This window comes from Macrotis lagotis, chromosome 3 (genome assembly GCF_037893015.1).
Source record: "Macrotis lagotis isolate mMagLag1 chromosome 3, bilby.v1.9.chrom.fasta, whole genome shotgun sequence".
Taxonomy (NCBI): Eukaryota; Metazoa; Chordata; class Mammalia; order Peramelemorphia; family Peramelidae; genus Macrotis; species Macrotis lagotis.
The window spans coordinates 152,630,209-152,651,543 of NC_133660.1; the positions used below are offsets into that span (position 1 = coordinate 152,630,209).

At 35.1% G+C, this 21,335-nt stretch overlaps 1 non-coding gene across 1 annotated transcript; it reads left to right on the forward strand.

The window, feature by feature from the left end:
- Positions 1 to 20,587: 20,587 nt before the first annotated feature.
- On the forward strand, positions 20,588 to 20,691 carry LOC141519735 (U6 spliceosomal RNA). Its single transcript, XR_012477386.1, has one exon. It is a non-coding gene; the product is annotated as a U6 spliceosomal RNA (small nuclear RNA).
- The last annotated feature ends 644 nt before the right edge of the window (positions 20,692 to 21,335 follow it).

Below are 21,335 nucleotides of genomic sequence, written 5' to 3' on the forward strand. Positions count from 1 at the left end.
TAATAACAAACTACAGAGATAGAATGTATGGGTTTTTTTTACTACATTCTTAAAAAGCAGCACTGACAAATTGCTACTGATAAGTTATATGGTGATGTGCCTAATCTAAACTATAAAGCAATCCTATAATAAGAGAAGAAATAGGGATTTGCACTTTAGATTTCAAAAGTCTGATTGCAGGATTTATACTATATGTCAACAGATATAATAATCTTAAAACATATATTTGAATATCTTCTCCATGAAAACCTGTAAAGATCTATAATAAAAGAAGCAATAATGCTGCTGTATTATCCAATTATCTCTATTCAAAGGCAAAATGATCTAATGATATATTACATAATGAAAGTACTTTGTGAATTTTTTATTAGAATATATGAATATAATAAATAATAATATGTAACAGATGCAACTGTCTTCTATCAACTGAATAGGGAAAATAAAAATATAAATACTATAGATAGAAATTTTAATGGAAATCTGAACAATCTGGTTTTGACATAATGTTTAATATGACATTGTCCTTAATAATTTAAAGGCATTGTAATTAATAAATTTGCTTTAAAATTGTAATATGTCTCAGGTTATGATCATTATACCATATCTTAAACTTTGCTTCATTTTTCTCACAAAGTAAGTTACATAACCAGAGGTCCTTTTAAAGATAAGGCAGCTTAATTTAGTTAATAACCTCAGGTTATACTTCTGGCCAAGATGGCTGAGAGAAAACAGGCACAGTTCTAAAGTCTCCTGATCTCTTTCCCATCTATCACATGAAACAAACCTCTTAAAAGAAATCCGACCCACAAAACACAGAAAGAAAAGCCAGGAGAAAGAACATCTACCTCAGGGTTTGTCTCTGGCAGCACCTTTGGCTAAATTCGGGCGGGTGAGTCTGGGCTCAGAGGGAAGATCAGCCCCAGATCAGCAACATTAACAGCTGAATTGGAGCCAGGAGTCTGAGGACCCGAGAGCCTGACCTGCTGTGTCAGCGGTGGGGCTGAACGACAGGGGCTTGCATCAGCAGGGGAGCAGAGGCACTGGTGTTGCTGCTCTCCCCCTGGAGCTTGGGGACAGGGCTGGGGGGGAGAGTTCTGGTGCAGGAGAGCTGTGGACACCATCCCTGGGCTCCTCAGATCTAAGGAACTCTGAGTCTAGGCCTCTATTGAAGCTGAGGCCTCTTGCCAAACCAACAAATGCAAACTACTTCTTCCTCAGGCTCAGGTCTATGAGCAGAAGAACCAGCCCAGCTGAGGAATGACCTTAGGCCAGGTTAAATCCCACCATTGATTGAAGGCAAAAGAATTCAATAGCTCTAACCCCTCCCTTCAAGCAAAGGGAGAAGGCCTCAACCAAGGTCACAGACACCCCAGAGAAAGCAATCAACATCTCCTACTGGCAAACCAGAGAAACTGCACTCAATGAGTAAAGCCTTTAGTGATCCGAAGCCCCTGTGAACCAGCCCCCAATCCCGAACTCAAGGTCTTAGCAAAATGAAGAAGGATCAGTGGAAAGGTGGATCCACAGAAAAATTCCTGGAAGGGAAAGACCCTATCTCAGAAACACCTGAAACTCTGAGGAGAATACAATCTGGTCCCCAGTACAGAAACACTTCCTTGAAGAAATAAGGAAGGAGCTTAAAAAATTGGGAATACCTTGCAACAAGAAAATAAAACCTTAAAAAGTACAATTGGACAAATACAAAAGGAGAATAAATCTCTCAGATCATCAATTGGACCAATACAAAATGAGAATAATTCTCTCAGATAATCAAATGAGCCAAGGCAAAAAGAAAATAATTCTTTCAAAACCTCAATTGGTCAAATGGAAAGCTCTTTCAAAAGTAGAATCTAGTGACGGAAAACTGCCCTCATATCATGGAACTGGAGGGCAAAGTAGTTATTTAAAGAGTACATCAGAGGGGGTCAGAGCCAAGATGGTGACAAGAAGGGATCTAGTCTTAGGAGCTCTCTGATAAAACTCATCAGCAAAGGACTATAACTAAATTTTCAAGAGACAGAACCCACAAAAGGACCCAGTGAGGCAGTTCTCCTACTCAAGGTAACCTGGAAAAGAGCAGAAAGGCTCTGTTCCCCAGATCGGAGAGGCAGCCCGCCAGAGGGGTGGCACGCCAGAGTGAAAGAACTTCAGCCTCCCGGAGGCAGCCCCAGGGAGCTGGGAGTCTCAGCTCACAGAAGTGGGGGAGTCTCCTGAGTTGTGCCCCGGGGAGCACCGGACACAAAGTGGGGGAACAGCGCGGACTTCTGCCAGAGTGAGCACGTGGAGCCCAGCCCTCAGGGCACACAGCAAGCAGCTTGGTCTTTCGGCAGTTCAGAGCTAGAAACAGAAGCAGGCAGAGCCGGTAATCAGGAGCCTCCAGGGCATGAACCCATTGAGCTGAGGGAGGGGAGTGAAGAGAAACTGCGAGCTCAGTCCTCTGCCCCTGGAACAGGACTCTAGGGCTCTGACCACATTCAGATCCTGATCCCAGTCTAGGCCCCCCCATAGAAAAGTAGCCCCCCCCCCCCAACTCAGCCCTGTGGAAGAGGGAGCTGCTTATGGTCATTCACAGACCAGGAGCGAGGACAGAGCCTCACACACTGAGACCCTTGTGGGAGTGCCCCAAAAGCTCAGGAAACACCCCAAACCAGGCCCAGGCTAGGAAAATGAGCAAGCAGAGAAACAAAAGGAAGACCATTGAGAAATATTTTGTAAATGAGCCCAAGAAGGATCAAAATACTCAGTCTAAAGATGAGGAAGCACAAACTCCTGCATCTAAAGACTCCAAGAAAAACAGAAATTGGGCTCAGGCTATGATAAACTCAAAAAAGACTTTGAAAATCAAATGAGGGAGTTGGAAGAAAAACTGGGAAAAGAAAGGAGAGAGATGCAGGAAAAACATGAAAATGAAGTCAGCAGCTTAGACAAGGAAATCCAAAAAATGCTGAAGAAAATAGCATGCTAAAAACCAGCTTAGGTCAAATGGACAAAACAGTTCAAAAAGTTATTGAGGAGAAGAATGCTTTAAAAAGCAAAATTGGCCAGATGGAAAAAGAGCTAAGAAAACTCTCTGAGGAGAACAAATCCTTCAGACAAAGAATAGAATTCAGGGAGATTGATGAATTTACCAGAAATCAGGAATCAATACTTCAAAACAAAAAAAAATGAAAAATTAGAAGAAAATGTGAAATATCTCATTGAAAAAACAACTGATATGGAAAACAGACTTAGGAAAGATAATTTAAAAATTATTGGAATACCTGAAAGTCATGATCAGGAAAAGAGCCTTGACATCATTTTCAAAGAATTACTACAGGAAAATTGCCCTGATATTCTAGAAGCAGAGGGCAAAATAGAAATGGAGAGAATCTACCAATCCCCCAGGGAAAGATCCCAAAAAAACCAACCCCTAGGAATATTAGAGCCAAGTTCCAGAACTCCCAAGTCAAAGAGAAAATATTACAAGCAGCCTGAAGGACACAGTTCAAATATCGTGGAGCTGCAGTCAGGATCACACAGGACTTAGCAGCAACTACTTTGGAAGCTCATAGGGCTTGGAATACAATATACCCGAAGGCAAAAGAGCTTAGAATGCAATCAAGAATGAACTACCCAGCAAGGTTGAATGTCCTCTTCCAGGGAAAAAGATGGGAAAAAGACTTTCAATGAACCAGGGGAATTTCAAATGTTCCTTTTGGAATGGCCAGAGCTGAATAGAAGGTTTGATTTTCAGATACAGGACTCAGGTGAAGCACAGAGACTGGAGGAGAAGGGGGAAATATGAGGGACTTAATGAGGATGAACTGCATGTATTCCTGCATAGAAAAATGACACTGATAATACTCATATGAACCTTCTCAGTTAATAGAGCAGGTAGAGAGACCTTTTATAGTTGAAGCACAGGAGAAAGCTGAATTCGAAGACAAAATATGGTGTAAAAATGGAGTCAATAGAAAAAAGAGAAATGGAATTGGAGAAATAAAAAGGAGAGGGGGAATAGTCCAAGATATTTCACATAATAAGATTTTTTTTTTATTACAATGAGCTATTGCAATGATATGGAAGGAGGCGAGGCAAGGGGGAATGAGGGAACCTTTGCTCTCATTAGAGGTGGCTAGGAGAGGAAACAGCATATATATACTCAATGGGATATAGACATCTGGAGTAGGAAGGAAGGGGGAGCAGGAGGAAGGGGTGGGGATGTGAATAAAGGAGTAGTGGATGGACCATTGGGGGAGACTGTCCAGATATAACACATTTTCTTTCTTACTTCTTGCAAGGGGCTGGGATTGGAAGGCCTGCCCAGGACCATGGGGCCAGGTGGATGCTGGGCTTAAGGGGTGGTATGGGGGCTCAGGGCTTCTTGGCCCCAGGACCAGGGATCTGTATGCTGAGCCAGTCAATGACCCTACAGCAGAGTCAGAGTGAAAGGAAAGAGAAAATAGAGTACATGGTAGTGGAGAAATAAGAAAGGAGGGAGTTACGATCAGCAATGGCAAGGCTGGAAAAATATGGAAGTAACTTTTGTGATGGACTTATCATAAAGAATGAGATCCACCCATGACAGAGTTGGTGTTGGAACAAAGACTCAAGCACATTTTTTGTTATTATTATTTGGGGGAGGGTGCAGGGCAAGTGGGGCTGGATGGCCTGCCTGGGGCCACATAGCAGGGTGATCTTTGGGTATCTGGGGCCGGATTTGGACCCAGGTGCTTCTGGCTCAAGGGCCAATGTTCTGTCTGCCACCCAGCCACCCCTACTATTATTACTATTTTATTTTATTTTGGGTCTTTTTTTTTCTTTTTTTTTTTTTTTTTTTGGTTTTTGCAGTTCAGTGGGGATCGGGTGGCTTGCATGTCACACAGCTGGGTGATTGTTGGGTTTACGAGGCTGGATATGGACTCGGGGGCTCGTAGCTCCAGAGCTGGTGCTTCATCCATTGTGCCACCTGGCCATACCTACAATTATTACTATTATTTTTTTTAATTTATTTTTTTTCTCTCCCCTTTACTTTTTTCACCCAAGCAAGTCTACCTGTATTCATGGGGGAGGAGGGGTATTTTGTTTGCTTGTAAACAAGAATATGTTATTAATGTAAAAAAAAATTTGTACAAAATGAGAGTAAAAAAAATAAATTTTTTAAAAAATGTAAAATAAAAAAGAGTACATCGAACCCCACCAGAAAATGATCCTAAAATGAAAACACCAAGGAATGTTGTTGCGAAACTGCCGAACTATTAGATAAAAGAGAAAATCCTGCAAGCAGCCAGAAAGAAACAATTTAAATATCAAGGAGCCACAGTAAGATTCATGTAGGACCTGGCTGCATCAACATTAAGGGATCGAAGGGCCCGGAACGAGATATTTTGAAGACCAAGGGAGCTTGGAATACAGCCAAGAACCTAGTTTCCTGCAAAGCTAAGCCTTCACTTCCAGGGAAAAAGATGGACATTTAAATAAGTGGAAGAATTCCAAAATTTTCTGATGAAAAGATCACAGCTAAACAGAAAATTTGGACATCAAAGAGGAGGTTCAAGACACACATGAAAAGGTAAAGAAAGGGGGGGCGGTAAAAGAAAAAAAATGCAATCCAGTAATTTGAAACTGGCTATATCCCAGCATGGGGGGGAAAAGATTCTCATAAATTTTGAGAATTGTTACGCTAACAGAGAGAAAACACCTAACCAGAAATGATGGACATTCATGATGTTTCCATGAGACTGCGATCTAATGGGATATAACTGGCTTTAACCCCACTTGGGAGAAAGACTCTAATAACTCTCAGGAATTTTGACTCTATTCAATAGAATATACTGAACTAGAAGTGACAGACACTCAGAATTTTCTATGACTTACATTGAATGATATGAAAAAACACTACCTCCTTAAAAAGTGGGATAGGAAAGAGACTGGAGGAGGGAGGGGATTGAATGGGGTAAATCTCATTACTCTAAGAGGTACAAAAACCTATGGTAATAGAGTGGAAGAAGGGAGCAGAGGAGAAACACCTGAATCTTCTCATCAGATTTGGCTTAAAGTCAACCTACACATACTCAGTTAACTTATAAAACATCTAAACTTTCAAGTATTAAGGGAAAAAGGGAGGGGGGAGAGAGAAAGGGAAGGGGAGTGGGGGGAAGGGAAATAACTAAAGGAAGGGAAGGGAAAAGGGAAAAAGGGAAAGGTGAAAGAAAGGGGAGGTTGTCACATAGGCGGGCAAACACACTGAAGCGGGTGGTATTCAGAAACAAAATACTGGGGAATATGGGTAAGGGGGGAAAGAGGGAAATATACAGAGGGAAGATAGCACAGAGGGCCATAAAGAATTAGTAATCATAACCTTGGATGTGAATGGGATGAACTCTCCCTTAAAACATAAGCAAATAGCAGAGTGGATTAAAAACCAGATTCCTACAATATGCTGCTTACAAGAAACTCATTTGAAGCAGAGAGATACATATGGAGTAAAGGTAAAAGGTTGGAGCAAAATGTATTTTGCTTCAGCTGAAGTAAGAAGAGCAGGGGGAGCAATCCTCATACACAGAAGCATCAAAAATAGATAGTGTTAAAAGAGATAAAGAAGGAAACTTTATCCTCCTAAAAGATACCATAGACAATAATTTCAATACTGAATATATATGCACCCAGTGGGACAGCACCCAGATTCTTAGAGGAGAAACTGAAAGAACTACAGGAAGTCATAGAGAGCAAAACTGTACTAGTGGGAGACCTCAGCCTCCCACTCTCAGATCTAGATAAATCGAATCATAAAATAAACAAGAAAAAAGTTAAGTAGGTAAATAGATTGTTAGAAAAATTAGATATGGTAGACTTATGGAGGAAACTGAATGGGAATATACCTTTTTATCTGCAGGACATGGAAGTTATACAAAAACTGACCATGTACTAGGATATAAAAACCTAATGATCAACTGCAGAAAGGCAAAAATAGTGAACACATCTTTCTCAGATCACAATGCAATAAAAGTCATATGCAATACTGGGACAAGGAGATATAGACCTAGAACAAATTGGATACTGAATAACCTCATTTTAAAAAATTAGTGCACCAAAAAACAAATTAGAGAAAGAATTAACCATTTTATCCTAGATAATGATAATAATGAAACAACAAACCAAAGCCTATGGGATTCATTCAAAGTGACTTTCAGGGGATATATTATAGCTCTAAATGCTTACATGAATAAATTGGAGAAACAGGAAATCAATTAACTAAACATGCAACTAAAAAAATTAGAGAAAGAACAACTCAAAAATCCCCAATTAAATACCAAATTAGAAATTCTAATAATTAAAGAAGAAATTAATAAAACCAAAAGCAAAAAAAAACTATTGAATTAATAAATAAAACCAAAAGTTGGTATTATGAAAAAACCAATAAAATTGATAAACCTCTGGTCAATTTGTTTAAAAAAAGAAAGAAGAAAACCAAATTGCTAGTATCATAAATGAAAAAGGTGAACTCATCACCAATGAGGAGGAAATTAAAGTAATAATTCGAAATTGTTTTGCCCAACTCTATGCCAATAAACTTGATAATCTAAGTGAAATGGATGAATATTTACAAAAATATAAGTTGACCAGGTTAAATGAAGAAGAGATTAAATACCTAAACAACCCTATCTCAGAAAAAGAAATTCAACAAGCCATTATTGAACTCCCTAAAAAAAAATCTCCAGTGCCTGATGAATTCAAAAGTGAATTCTACCAAAAAATTAAGGAACAATTGTTTCCAATCCCATATAAACTCTTTGGAAAGATAGGGAAATAGGAAACTCTGCCTAACTCTTTCTATGAAACCAATATGGTACTGTTACCTAAACCAGGAAGAGTTAAAACAGAGAAAGAAAATTATAGACCTGTTTCTCTGATGAATATAGATTCAAATATCTTAAATAAAATCTTAGCAAAATGATTACAACTAGTCATCACTAGGATAATACATTACAATCAAGTAGGATTTATTTCAGGAATGTAGGGTTGGTTCAATATTAGGAAAAATATTAGTATACTCAATTATATCAACAATAGTCCTATCAGAAATCATATGATCATATCAATAGATGCTGAAAAAGCTTTTGACAAAATACAGCATCCATTCCTATTAAAAACACTAGAGAGTGTAGGAATAAATGTACTGTTCCTTAAAATAATTAGCAGTATCTATCTGAAACAATCAACAAACATTATATTCAATGGGGAGAGGCTAGAGGCATTCCCAATAAGATCAGGGGTGAAACAAGGGTGCCCATTATCAACACTACTATTCAATATTGTATTAGTAATGTTAGCATCACCAATTAGAGAAGGAAAAAGAAATCGAAGGAATTAGAATTGTGAAGGAAGAGACAAAAACTCTCACTCTTTGCAGATGACATGATGGTCTACCTAGAGAATCCCAAGAAATATTCCAAAAAATTGTTGGAAACAATTAGCAATTTTAGCAAAGTTGCAGGTTATAAAATAAATCCTCATAAATCCTCAACTTTTCTATATATGTCTAGCAAGACACAGTTGGAAGAGCTAGAAAGAGAAATCCCATTCAAAGTAACCTCAGACAATATAAAATATTTGTGAGTCTATTTGCTAAGACAGACTCAGAATCTTTTTGAAAACAATTAAAGAACACTTCTCACACAAATTAAATCAGATTTATATAACTGGGCAAACATCAACTGCTCATGTATAGGTAGAGCTAATATAATAAAAATAACAATTCTACCAAAACTAAATTATCTGTTTAGTGCCCTACCAATCACAATTCCATAAAATTACTTTAACAAGGTAGAAAAAATTGTAAGTAAATTCATATGAAGACATAAAAAGTCAAGAATTGCCAGGAGTTTAATGAAAAAAAGTGCAAAAGAAGGTGGCTTAGAGCTACCTGATCTAAAATTGTGTTATAAAGCATCAGTCATCAAAACTGTTTGGTATTGGCTAAGAAATAGAGTGGTGGACCAGTGGAAATAGACTAGGTGTAAGAGCAGGAGATGATTATAGTAATCTGCTCTGTGATAAACCCAAAGAGTCTGGCAATTGGGATAAAAACTCCCTCTTTGATAAAGATTTCTGGGATAATTGGAAGTTAGTATGGAAGAAACTTAGATTAGACCAACACCTCACACCCTTTACCAAGATAAGGTCCAAATGGTTACAGGACATAGACATAAAAAACAACACTATAAGCAAATTAGAAGATCAGAGACTAGTCTACCTGTCAGACCTATGGAAAGGGGAGCAGTTTATGACCAAGGAAGAGTTGGAGAACATCACCAAAAACCAGTTTGATGATTTCGATTACATTAAATTAAAAATCTTTTGCACAGATAAAACCAATGTAACCAAGATCAAAAGAAATGTAGTAAATTGGGAAACAATCTTTACAACTAATTATTCTGACAAAGGACTCATTTCCAAAATATGCAGAGAACTGAGTCAAATTTTTAAAACAAAAAGCCATTCCCCAATTGACAAATGGTCAAAGGATATGCAAAGGCTTTTTACAGATGAGGAGATGAAAGTAATCCATAGCCATATGAAAAAAATGCTCTAAATCATTAATTATTAGAGAAATGCAAATTAAAGCTTCTCTGAGGTACCACCTCACACCTCTCAGATTGTCAAATATGACCAGGAAGGATAATGATCATTTTTGGAAGGGTTGTGGGAAATCTGGGACACTATTACACTGTTGGTGGAGCTGTGAACTCATCCAACCCTTCTGGAGAGCTATTTGGAACTATGCCCAAAGTAATACCACTACTGGGTCTATACCCTGAGGAGATGATGAAAAGGGGTAAAAACATTACTTGTATAAAAATGTTTACAGCAGCCCTGTTTGTGGTGGCAAAGAATTGGAAATCAAGTAAATGTCCTTCAATTGGGGAATGGCTAAGCAAATTGTGGTATATGTATGTGATGGAACACTATTGTTTTATTAGAAACCAGGAGGGATGGGATTTCAGGGAAACCTGCAGGGATTTGCATGAACTGATGCTGAGTGAGATGAGCAGAACCAGAAAAACACTGTACACCCTAACAGCAACATGGGAGTGATGTTAAACTTTGAAGGATTTGTTCATTCCATCAGTGCAACAATCGGGAACAATTTTGGGCTGTCTGCAAAGGAGAGTGCCATCTGTATCCAGATAAGGAGCTGTGGAGTTTGAACAAAGTGCAAGGACTATTCTCTTTAATTTAGAAAAAAACAGATATCTTATTGTCTGGTCTTGTTATCTCTTACATTTCTCTTCTCTTCTTTAAGGATATGATTTCTCTCTCATCACACCCAATTTGAATCAAGGTACAACATGGAAACAAAGTAAAGAGTGACAGAGTGCTTTCTGTGGGCAGGGGGAGGGAAGCAAGATTGGGGGGGGGATTGTAAAATTCAAATAGTATCTTTAATAAAAATAAGTTAAAAAATAACCTCATGTTAGCATTTATTCAATCCTCTACATTAGGAGTGGCATACTGAATAGGGAGCAAAACCTGGAGTCAAGAATATCTGGAGTCAAATCAACCTCCACTATTTTCTAGTCATGTGACAATGGTCAATTTCAGTCTCAATTTTCTTGTCTTTAATATGAGAATTAGAACAACAATGGAAGCTCTTTCATGGAGTTTTTGGGAGGCTGAAACATGGTAATTTCCATAAAGAATTTGCAGAGCTGTAAGTATTGTATAAATGTCATTTCTTTTTAATAAAAGCAGTATATCAATATGGTTTTGGTAAGTGTAATAGCTTTATTTTCACTGTTCACACCTTAATGCTTTGTATACAACAGAATATAGCTTGCTTATGTGTGTTACTTTAGAGTTTTCCTGCAATCAGTCTTGTATGTAATTTTAGTTCATTAATGTAATTTATATATGAGAAACACAAAGAGTAGAGGACTTAACTGACTAGCCTGTTAGTAAAGAGTTAGTATGTCTTTGCATTTACCTCAGCACTGGGATTCAAACACAATGGTCTCTTGTTATATTATGCTAGAAATGAACAACTTTCAATGGTTTTCCTAATTAATCAAAAAAATATTTACTGACTGTTTATGATGATGTAGAAAGTGCTAAGTTCAATAGAATGGTGAAGAAGCATACAAAGAAACAAATGCTTGAATTCCCTGCATTTTAAAGCTAAGAATTGGAGGTTCAAATTCAAAATATGAAAAATATGAAATACCAATAGAAGGTAACAAGTCAAAAAATTGCAAGACAATGTACAATTATGTAACTCTTCAAAAGGATTTATCTTTAAAAAAAAAAAAACCTTTGTATCCTCTACAAGGGTTGCAGTATCTGGCATATGATAGTAAAAAGACAATCAGTAAGCATTTTACTTTGTTCTCTGCCAGGGTGGATGCTTGGCTTTTTATTAAGAGATAGGGGTGGAAATAAAAGCAAAAAAGAATAACAGTAATTCTACTTGAGGTTTTTATATTCCAATAAATAAAGATAACTTATAAAAGGAATCACCAAAGAGAAATTAGAAAATAAAAAGTTAAGGTACCTGGAATGACAGATAGTTATTCCAGGGTGGGCAGAACTCAAATAGAGAACAAATTTCCAAGGTGAGATCAGGTGCTTGATAAATGTTTATTCAATGAATGAATAATTACTTGTCAAAAATGTTGTCAAAAATAGGGTGATTTGGTCACAGAGCCATGAAGACAGAGTAAAAGCAAGGATTTACCTGAGCTATCCCAAATTTCCTTCCAAAAAATGTTAAAAGAGCTTGTAGAAATAAATTCTGGCATGGCAGATCCAACAAAAGAACAACATGAAACAATACCTTAGCCTGTAACAAATTGGAAGGTATGCAGAAAAGTTCTAACGGGTGAAAACAGAACTTAGTCACATAAAGTGAGCCATGCCCAGACGAGTCAGTAGGATGATTTGGGAAACTCTCTAGCCACAGAGAATAAAGGGAGTAGACAAATAGTCAGAGGAAAGTTACATTGGACATTTTGTTGGTACTGGAAGCAGGACTCTGGTGCATTACACATATATAACTCGAGGACTAGTCCCTGTGCAAGGAAGAACATTGGAAGGAGAAAAGATATTCATCTGAGATATGGACTCCTAATATAAGTGAAGGCAGATATTTAAACATTCAAAATAATCAATACAGTTAGTTCAATAATTAAAATTAATTAAAAAGAAACAATCCTACATTAGGTAATCTTTTTTTAATTGGAAGATTACAAACTTTTTGAGTTGAAAGGGGAAAAGTGAACATTGCAATATCATAAATTCAGAAATGAAGGTGTCTCAATTAAAATAAGTTTCTGGAAACAATCAAAAGAACAAGGATACAATTGCCTGATGAGCACAGAACCAGTTTTCATATCAGATATGTGACTTACTTGAAACGTGCATTGTGAAAAACTCCTTCCATTTATCTCTGAATCTGAATGTATTTCTATTCAGCACAATATAGGTCCTTAGTTAAATGTCCCTAAGTAATTGGTATGGGAGGTTCATTTGCTCAGCCACAAAGGGGTAGGTTCAAACAATACAGATGAGTATTTTTTTAAAGAAGCTTTCCCATAATATAAAATTAGAACTTGATCCAAAATTGAATTGAAGAGAAACTGAAAATTTTCCAGAATTGAATCATAAGATGAAGTTTATATGGTTTACTTAATTAGTAAGCAATAAACCACTTGTTCTAAACTCATCTCTACTCTCAGAATGTTAGGAAAGGTGAAAACTTGTGCTTAAAAGAAGAGAACTATGTCAAAACAAGTAGATGAAAAGTCTCAAAGAAAAATGAGAATTGGACTCAGCATCAAAAAGATATTTTTTTGCCTTTTTAAAATTTGATTAATTTTTTTCCCAATTACAAGCAAAGGTAATTTTCCACATCCATCATTTTGCAAGCTTTTGCATTTTGCATTTTTCTTCCAACTTCCCTTCTCTCCAACAATCTTATATAAGTTGTGCATGTAGTTGGGCATTATCCCAAGTGGTGAGTTGTTTTATGCTACTGTTTTCATACCTAATTATTAGAATCTTTAAATTTTCAGGTCTTCTAAGATGATATGAATTTTGAAGAAATATGCTTATTGCTTTTTTAGATTGGGCTCTGATCTATGAATGACCCTATTTTTGTTTTCCCTGGAACAATGATAAACATCCTATCTCCGGCTAATATTCTTCCTTATATTGATTGGGACTGGTCTCAGAGCAATATATGGGAAATGTACTACTTAAAAAACAATTAAAAGAGAGGAAAAACTTGGGAAAATAAGTGAGTGATATGAGAAAATTAAGAAAAAAAGTCAAACATACTGAAGAAAAAAATTTAAAGCAGATCAAATAGTAAAAGAGACAAAAACCACAAAAAAATCCATTGAAAAGAAACATGGAAATATTAGCATGAAATAATGAAGAATGAAGTGAGCAGAACCAAGAGACCATATAGTTAATAACAGCAATTGTTTGAGTATGGCTTTAAAAGAATAAGTCATTTTGAATATTATTTGATTTCCATTGAGATCAGGGGTGAAACAAAGATGCCAATTATCACCATTACTATTGAATATAGTATTTGAAATGGTAACTTAAGCAATGAGAGAAGAAAAAGATCTTGAAGGAATCAAAATTGACAATGAGGAAGTAAAACTTTCACTCTTTGCAGATGGTATGATTGAATACTTAGAGAACCTGAGAAAATGATCTTAAAAACTCCTTGAAACAATTAAAAAGTTAGGCAAAGTAACAATATAAAATAAATTCACATAAATCATCAGCATTTCTATATATTAACAACAAAGTCAGTCCAAGAACAGAGATAGAAAGAGTAACTGTAGACAACGTAAAATACTTGGTAATCTACCCCCAAGACAAATACAGAAATTATCTGAACACAATTAAAAAGAACTTCTTACCCAAATAAAGGCACATCTAAATAACTTGGAAAGATGTCAATTGCCCATAGTTATATCAAGCTAATATAATAAAAATGGCAATTCTACCCAAATTAAATTGCTTATTCAGTGCCATGTCAATCAAACTACCAAATAATAGTTTTACCAAGCTAGGAAAAAAATTTAACAAAATTCATCTGGAGCAACAAAAAGTCAAGAATAGCAAGGAAACTGATGGAAAAAAAACATGTAACAGAAGGTGGTCTGGCTCTACCAGATCAAAACTGTACTATAAAGTGGCAGTAATCAAAACTGTCTGATTCTGGTTAAGAAATAGAGTAATAGATCAATGAATTTCTATAGGTTCAAAAGAACAGGGGTAAATGACTACAGTAATATATTGCTTGACAAAACAGAAAGACATTAGGTTCTGGGATAAGAACTCAGCATTTAACAAAAATTGTTGGAAAAACTGGAAAATAGTGTGGCAAAAACTAAACATAGATCCACATCTCATACCCTGTATAAGTTCCAAATGGGTATAAGATTTAGACATAAAGTGAGATAAATTAATAGACTGAGAAATACTCATCTATCAGATCTGGAAAGAGGGCAAATTTATGACCAAATAAGAAAAAGAGTACATTATAAAATGAAAATTGAAAGATTTTGAGTGTATTAAATTAAAATGTTTATGCACTAATAAAATCAACATTGCAAAAATTAGAAGGAAAACAGAAAGCTGGGAAACAATCTTCATAACTAGGGCTTCTGATAAAGGTCTCATTTCTAAAATATATAGAGAAATGTATCAAATTTTATCATTTCCCAATTGATAAATGGTCAAAGGAGATGAATAGTTTTCAAATGATGAAATTAAAGCTATATATAAACATATAAAAAAAATGCTCCAAATCATTATTGATTAGAGAAATGCAAATTAAAATAACCATGAGGCATCACCTCACTCCTATCAGATTTACTAAGACGACAAAAAAGGGACAATGAACAATGTTGGAGAGGTTGTGGAAGGACCAGGACATTAATGCATTGTTGGTGGAATTGTGAACTGATCCAAACCTCTGGAGAGAAATATGGAACTATGCCCTAAGACCAATAAAACTTTTCATTTCCTTTGACCCAGCAATTCCAATTCTAAGCCTATATCCATAAGAAGTCATAAAAAATTGGCAAAGTCCTACATGTTCCAAAATACTCAAAACAGCTCTTTTAGAGGCAAAGAATTGGAAATTGTGGGGATATTCATCAATTGGGGAGTGGCTAAATTTATGATACATGAATATTATGTATTATTATTGTTCTATAACAAGCCATAAATGGTCAGACTAGAGAAGTAAGGCATGAATTATGGTATCTGATGTTGAGGCAAAGTAGCAGAACCAAGGAGAACAATGTACACATTGACAACATTGTGAGATGCTCAGAAGTTCAGAGAGCTAGGACAGCTGTACTAGACTGGCTGTGTACAATGTTATCCCCATCCAGTGGAAAAAAAACAAAACAAAATAGGACAGAACAAATGAAAAAAAAAAAATCTTTCAGAATCAGATGAACACCACATTCACTTTTTTTAAGGTTTTTTGCTAGGCAAATGGGGCTAAGTGGCCTGCCCAAGGCCACACAGCTAGGTAATTATTAAGTGTCTGAGACTGGATTTGAACCCAGGTACTCCTGACTCCAGGGCCAGTGCTTTATCCACTGTGCTACCTAGCCACCCCTACCTTCACTTTTTAAAAAAATCCTAATTCATTATATTGAAAATGACTAATCTGTAAATATTTATAACACAAATGTGTATGTGCACTATTCACCTGACTGTTCACTGCTGAAGGGAGGGGGATGGGAAGGGAGTGTGGAAAGAAAAATTTTAACTTTAACAAATATTAATATATATATATATATATGTGTGTGTGTGTGTGTATACACACATACATATATACACACATCTGCATATATACATACATTTATATGTATTCATATCTGAATAAATTTTGAAAAACTTTTATAACACGTATTTAGATAAATAAAATATCAATAAAAATAATTTTCAAGCATTCCTCTTGAAATTTGCAAAAATGAATAGAAAATTTAACTGTCAAGTTTGAGTCAAGTAAAGGATATAAAGGTAGACAAGAAAGAAAAAACAAAAGGATTCATTGAGAAGAAAATGCTTTCATTCCCACAGAGGAATAACTTCTAACATTATAGAACTTTATCATTATTAGGGCAGTTAAGGGAAAATCCATAGAACTCATACATGTATGAGTTGGGTATGATGGAAAGATAGTGAAAAAAGATAAAATTATGGGGTGAGGAAAGAATAGTGCTTGAATAAAATGGTGAAGGGAGAGCTAGAATGGCGAAAATTATCTCACATAAAAGAGATGCAAAAGAGCTTTTGCAGAGAGTAAGATGCACTGGGATAGCAGGATATGTTCAAACCATATTCTCATCATAATCGACTCTCAAAGATGGAATGACATATATGATCAGTTGGGTATAGAAATCTATCTTACCCCATTGGAAATTTAGGAATGGAGGAAAATAGCCTGGGGAAAATAAACAATAATCATTGCAATTAATATGATCTGGATAACCTCACCAATAAAATAATATTGGCTAGCAGAATGGACTAAATAATTCAGATAGAAAGGTTAAAACTATAAACAAATTGGTTTGGCATAGTTTACCTGTCAGGTCTTTGGATATGGGAAGAATTTATAACCAACTAATAAATAGGACATTACACAATATAAAATAAATTATTTTGATTAATTTGAATTTAAAAGTTTTATGCACAGTCAAGAAAGCCAAGATTAAAAGGAAAGTTAAATAGGAAAAAACTGAGAAAAAATTTTCAGCAAGTATCCCTAATAAAGCCCTCACTGAAGATTTTGGCTCTTTGAGTCAAATTTATAAAAAACACAAGTTATTCCCCCACTGATAAATGGTCAAAAATATGAATAGCTTTCATATTCATTTCAAAACTATTTATAGGTATGTATAAAGTGTCCTAAATCAATATTGATCAGAGAAATAAAAATTAAAATAATATGAAGGAAAAAAAATGGAAAAATGTTGAATGGAATGAGGAAAAATGTGCTGCTAATGAACTAGTAAAGGTGATTTGGACTGATCCAAACATTCTGGAAAGTGTTTTAGAATTATGTCTAAAGGATTATGAAGTTGAATATTTTTCAAATCCAGAAATACTACTAAGTCTATATCCTAAAGGGTTCTTTTTGTTTTGTTTTGTTTTTAGGTTTTTGCAAGGAAAATGGGGTTAAGTAGCTTGCCCAAGGCCACACAGCTAGGTAATTATTAAGTATCTGAGAACGGATTTGAACCCAGGTACTCCTGACTCCAGGGCCGTTGCTTTATCCACTGTGCCACCTAGCCGCCACCTAGCCACTCCCTAGAGGGGTTTTAAAAAAAAACACATGGGTATTTGTATATAAATATTTATAAAGCTACTTTTGTGGTGGCAAATAATTAGAAATTTAGGGAATGTTCATAAATTGTTGAATGAGTGAACAAGTTTATGATTGTGATGGAATCCTTTTGTACCTATAAGGAATGATGAACAATATAGTTGCAGAAAAACCATGAACTGATGAAAACTGAAGTAAATGAAGAATATTTTTCAAAGTAACTACAATCTTGTATGATGTTCAACTGTGAATGATTTGGTTATTTTCACCAGTATAATGATCTAAGACAATTCCAAAGGACTAAGATAAAAAATACTAACCACCTCTAGAAATAGAAGTAGAACTGATGAGTTTGAACAGATTGAAGTATACTTCTTTTAATATTTATCTCTCTTGGATTGCTGTTGTTTTATCTCTCAGAAACTGACTAATATTAAAAAACTTTGCAACACTGAACATGCATAATCAACAACAGATCACTTATTGTGTCAAAGATCAATAAGGGGAGGGATTTAGGAAGTGGATTAGAACTAAAGATTTAAAAATATATGTAAAGAATTATTTTTTGCATGTAATGGGAAAAAATAAAAAAAATAAATAAATCTGTCCTGTGTTCAGAGAAGAGATTTGTATGGTCCAGAGTGTTAAATGAAGACTACAGAAAGAAAATATTTGAGCTCTTTCTTGGATTCATGAAAGTATTTAGAAAAGAAAGAGAATTTCTGGAGCAAAGTCATATAGGCAGGAAAACAAATGACATTTTTTTCCTCTCTTAAATTCACAGTTAATTCTGCTTCCTCATAATAGGGATTAATTTGAATTTAATCATCTGATAATTGGAATGATAAAGGAGATAAGATCCAGATATGTGTTTGGTAAACTATAGGGAAGTATATAGATGGGCTATGAATCAAAGTTTACTTCAGAAAGGAGAAGGGAAACAAGTTTGGGAAAATACATTGGGGTCTCTTAATTGGCAGGAGAATACATGGAAAGAACACTAGATATTGCCTCTGAGAACCAGCCACTAAATTCAGGCTCTACTACTTAAATAACAAAAAAGATATTGAGAAAGTTGTTTAGCCTCAATTTTCTCATCTATGAAATGAAAGATTGGGAGTAGCTGGGTCACCTATAAATTCTAACTTCAGATGTCTATACTGAACTTGTTTAGTTGTAGTTAAATTCTATAAAGACCCCAGTTCCTGATTGTACTCTTAATTTTTTTTGTAAGCTCATTGGCACATGAAAAGAATTTTCCTCTTTAAAAATCTAATAATTTAATTAATTATGTTATTTTTCTAGTCTTTAACTCATAATATAGCCTAATGACATACCTGCAATCATATTTTCTGAGCTCTAAAATGTGGATGAAGAGATCAAAAAGTCCAAGATGCTGAATTTTTCCTATTCCTTGGAAAATATCTATTTCCAGAAAAAGCTTAATATAAACATAAATTTTTTAAAGAAAATATTACTCTTAAAGAATTTCATTCTCTCCTATTTTAAAAGTGATATAAACCCTTACTGTTCACAGAAGTCCATGATTACAAACTAAGTTATAGAAAAGCATAGACTACTCAGAGTTACAGGTCATCTGATGACTTTTATCAGAGTCCAGTCATTTCTTTAGCCTATAGTTATCTCCTTCAAAAAAAAAAAAACTTTTTCCCTCTCTGGCAGAATATTTGAACTTCAGATTACCATGGCAAAAGGTCTATCATAACACCAGCCTTATACCATTTCCAAAAAAAGGGTTCTGCTTTCTTTTTATAAAAATATTTCAAATATTCCAAATTATATAATAATTTTAAAGCTGCATTTTAGTTTTTAAATTACATATATAGTTTCCAATATTCATTTCTAATAAAATTTTGAATTCCAAATGTTTTCTCCCTCCTTCCCTCACATTCACCTTAAGAAGACAAAGAGTGTGATAAAGGTTATACATTTGATCATATGTCCACATTAGATATATTAGGAAAGAAGTAGAACAAGAGGGAAAAGCCATGAAAATAAGAAAAAAAGATAAACAAAATTTAAAAAGTAAAAATAAAATGTTTTGATATGCATTCATATTCTTTCTCAGGATGTGGATAACATTTTTCCATTATGAGTACTTTGAAATTGTCTTGCATTATTGTATTGTTGAGAAGAGTTAAGTCAGTCATAGTTGATCATTGAACAATGTTGTATTAGATTGTACAGTGTTCTCTAGGTTATATCCATTTCACTTAGCCTCAGTGTATATTAAGCCTTTCCAGATTTATCGAAGCCCCCCTACTTATCATTTCTTATGCATAATATATTCCATTACATTCATATACTACAATTGTTTAGCCATTTCCATTAACCTCTCAATTTCTAAAATTTTGTCACTACAATAAGAACTACTATGAATATATTTATACACGTGGGTTCTTTTATCCTTTTCTTTAACCTTTGTGATATAAACCTAGTAATGTTATTGTTGGGTTAAAGATTAAGGACAGTTTGATTGTCCTTTGGACAAAATTCCAAATTGCTCTCCAGAATAGTTGGACCAGTCCACAATACCATCAAAAATGCATTAATGTCCTAATTTTCTTATTTTTTCAAACGTTTATTATTTTTCTCTTCTGTCATGTTAGCCAATCTGATATAAATATCCTATGATAAATATGTGTATGTATATATTGTATATATCATAAATATATATGAGCTAGTACCTCAGAATTGTTTTAATTTGGGGGAAGCTAGATGGCACAGTGAATAGAGCATTGGCCCTGGAGTCAGGAGGACTTGAGTTGTGATTCAGCCTCAGACACTTACTAATTACCTAGTTGAGTAACCTTGGGCATTGCCTTTCAAAAAGAAAATATTTTTTTTTAAAAAAGGACAGAAACAGAGACAAAGATAAACAGACTGAGATAGACAGAGTTAAAAGAAACAGAGAGGGGCAGAAAAACAGAGAGACAGAGAAACAATGAGGGAGAGGGAGAGAGAGAGAGAGACTGAGAGAGAGAACATTCTCTTATACCCACTGGTTTCTCTGGGTACCACATTGGATACTTCACAGAACCCATTTTCATTACTTCTGTTTCAGGAATCTGAACATGACTCCCTTTTGATAGGCATAGGGTAATACATACCATTGCCCATCCCTTCCTAAGTTCTATATTTCAGGACTGATTGATCCATATTCAACTGCTGTTCATATGGAAACTTTCTCTACTTTGGCCTTCAAATTTCTTGTTTGAATATTTGTTGCTAGCACCACATATAATAAAATTAGATTGATATAGAAAAGATTAGCAGGATCCCTGTGCAGGGATGAAATGCAAATTTTTGAAATGTTTTATAATGAGGAGAATATGTTCTGGGTGTAAGGGGAAATTTTACTATGCCTTCTGATTAAATGTCTTTGCTGAAATAAAATTTACCTGAAGGTACTCTCTGCACACGTGCAAATGTTATTGACAGCTAGTTTTAATGAGATTCTGTAGTGATAAATTGTTATTGTTCACTAGGGCAGACAATGTACTGAAGAGTTTCTCTGAATTTAATGTAACTAGTCCTTGGTCATCAGGAAAATTTCATCAATGTCCCCAAACCAGAAGCCTTTGCAGTTTAGGATTCTAATGATAGAAAAAAGTCCAGGGTACTACTTTGATTTTCACTTTCATCCATCCTAATATATTTTGCAAAGAATTTTCCAGTTTTTCTTGAGTGTTAATGTTTATGAACACAGGATCACTTTAAGTTACTTTCTCTTCTGGATCTCTCTGGGTGCAGTGGTCAGATATGGATCTGGATGACCACTGATAGGCAGGAATGCTTTCCCAGTTGGATACAACAATGAAAAATGATATTGTTACAAAGAAGTTTTCTTGTTAATTAATTCAGTTGTAAAAATAGACATAATTATATGTTATAAACAGTACCATTAAGTGGCTCAACTGCTATAAAAAATAAAAACAATTTGTAATTATATTAAAAAGTGAATGAACTA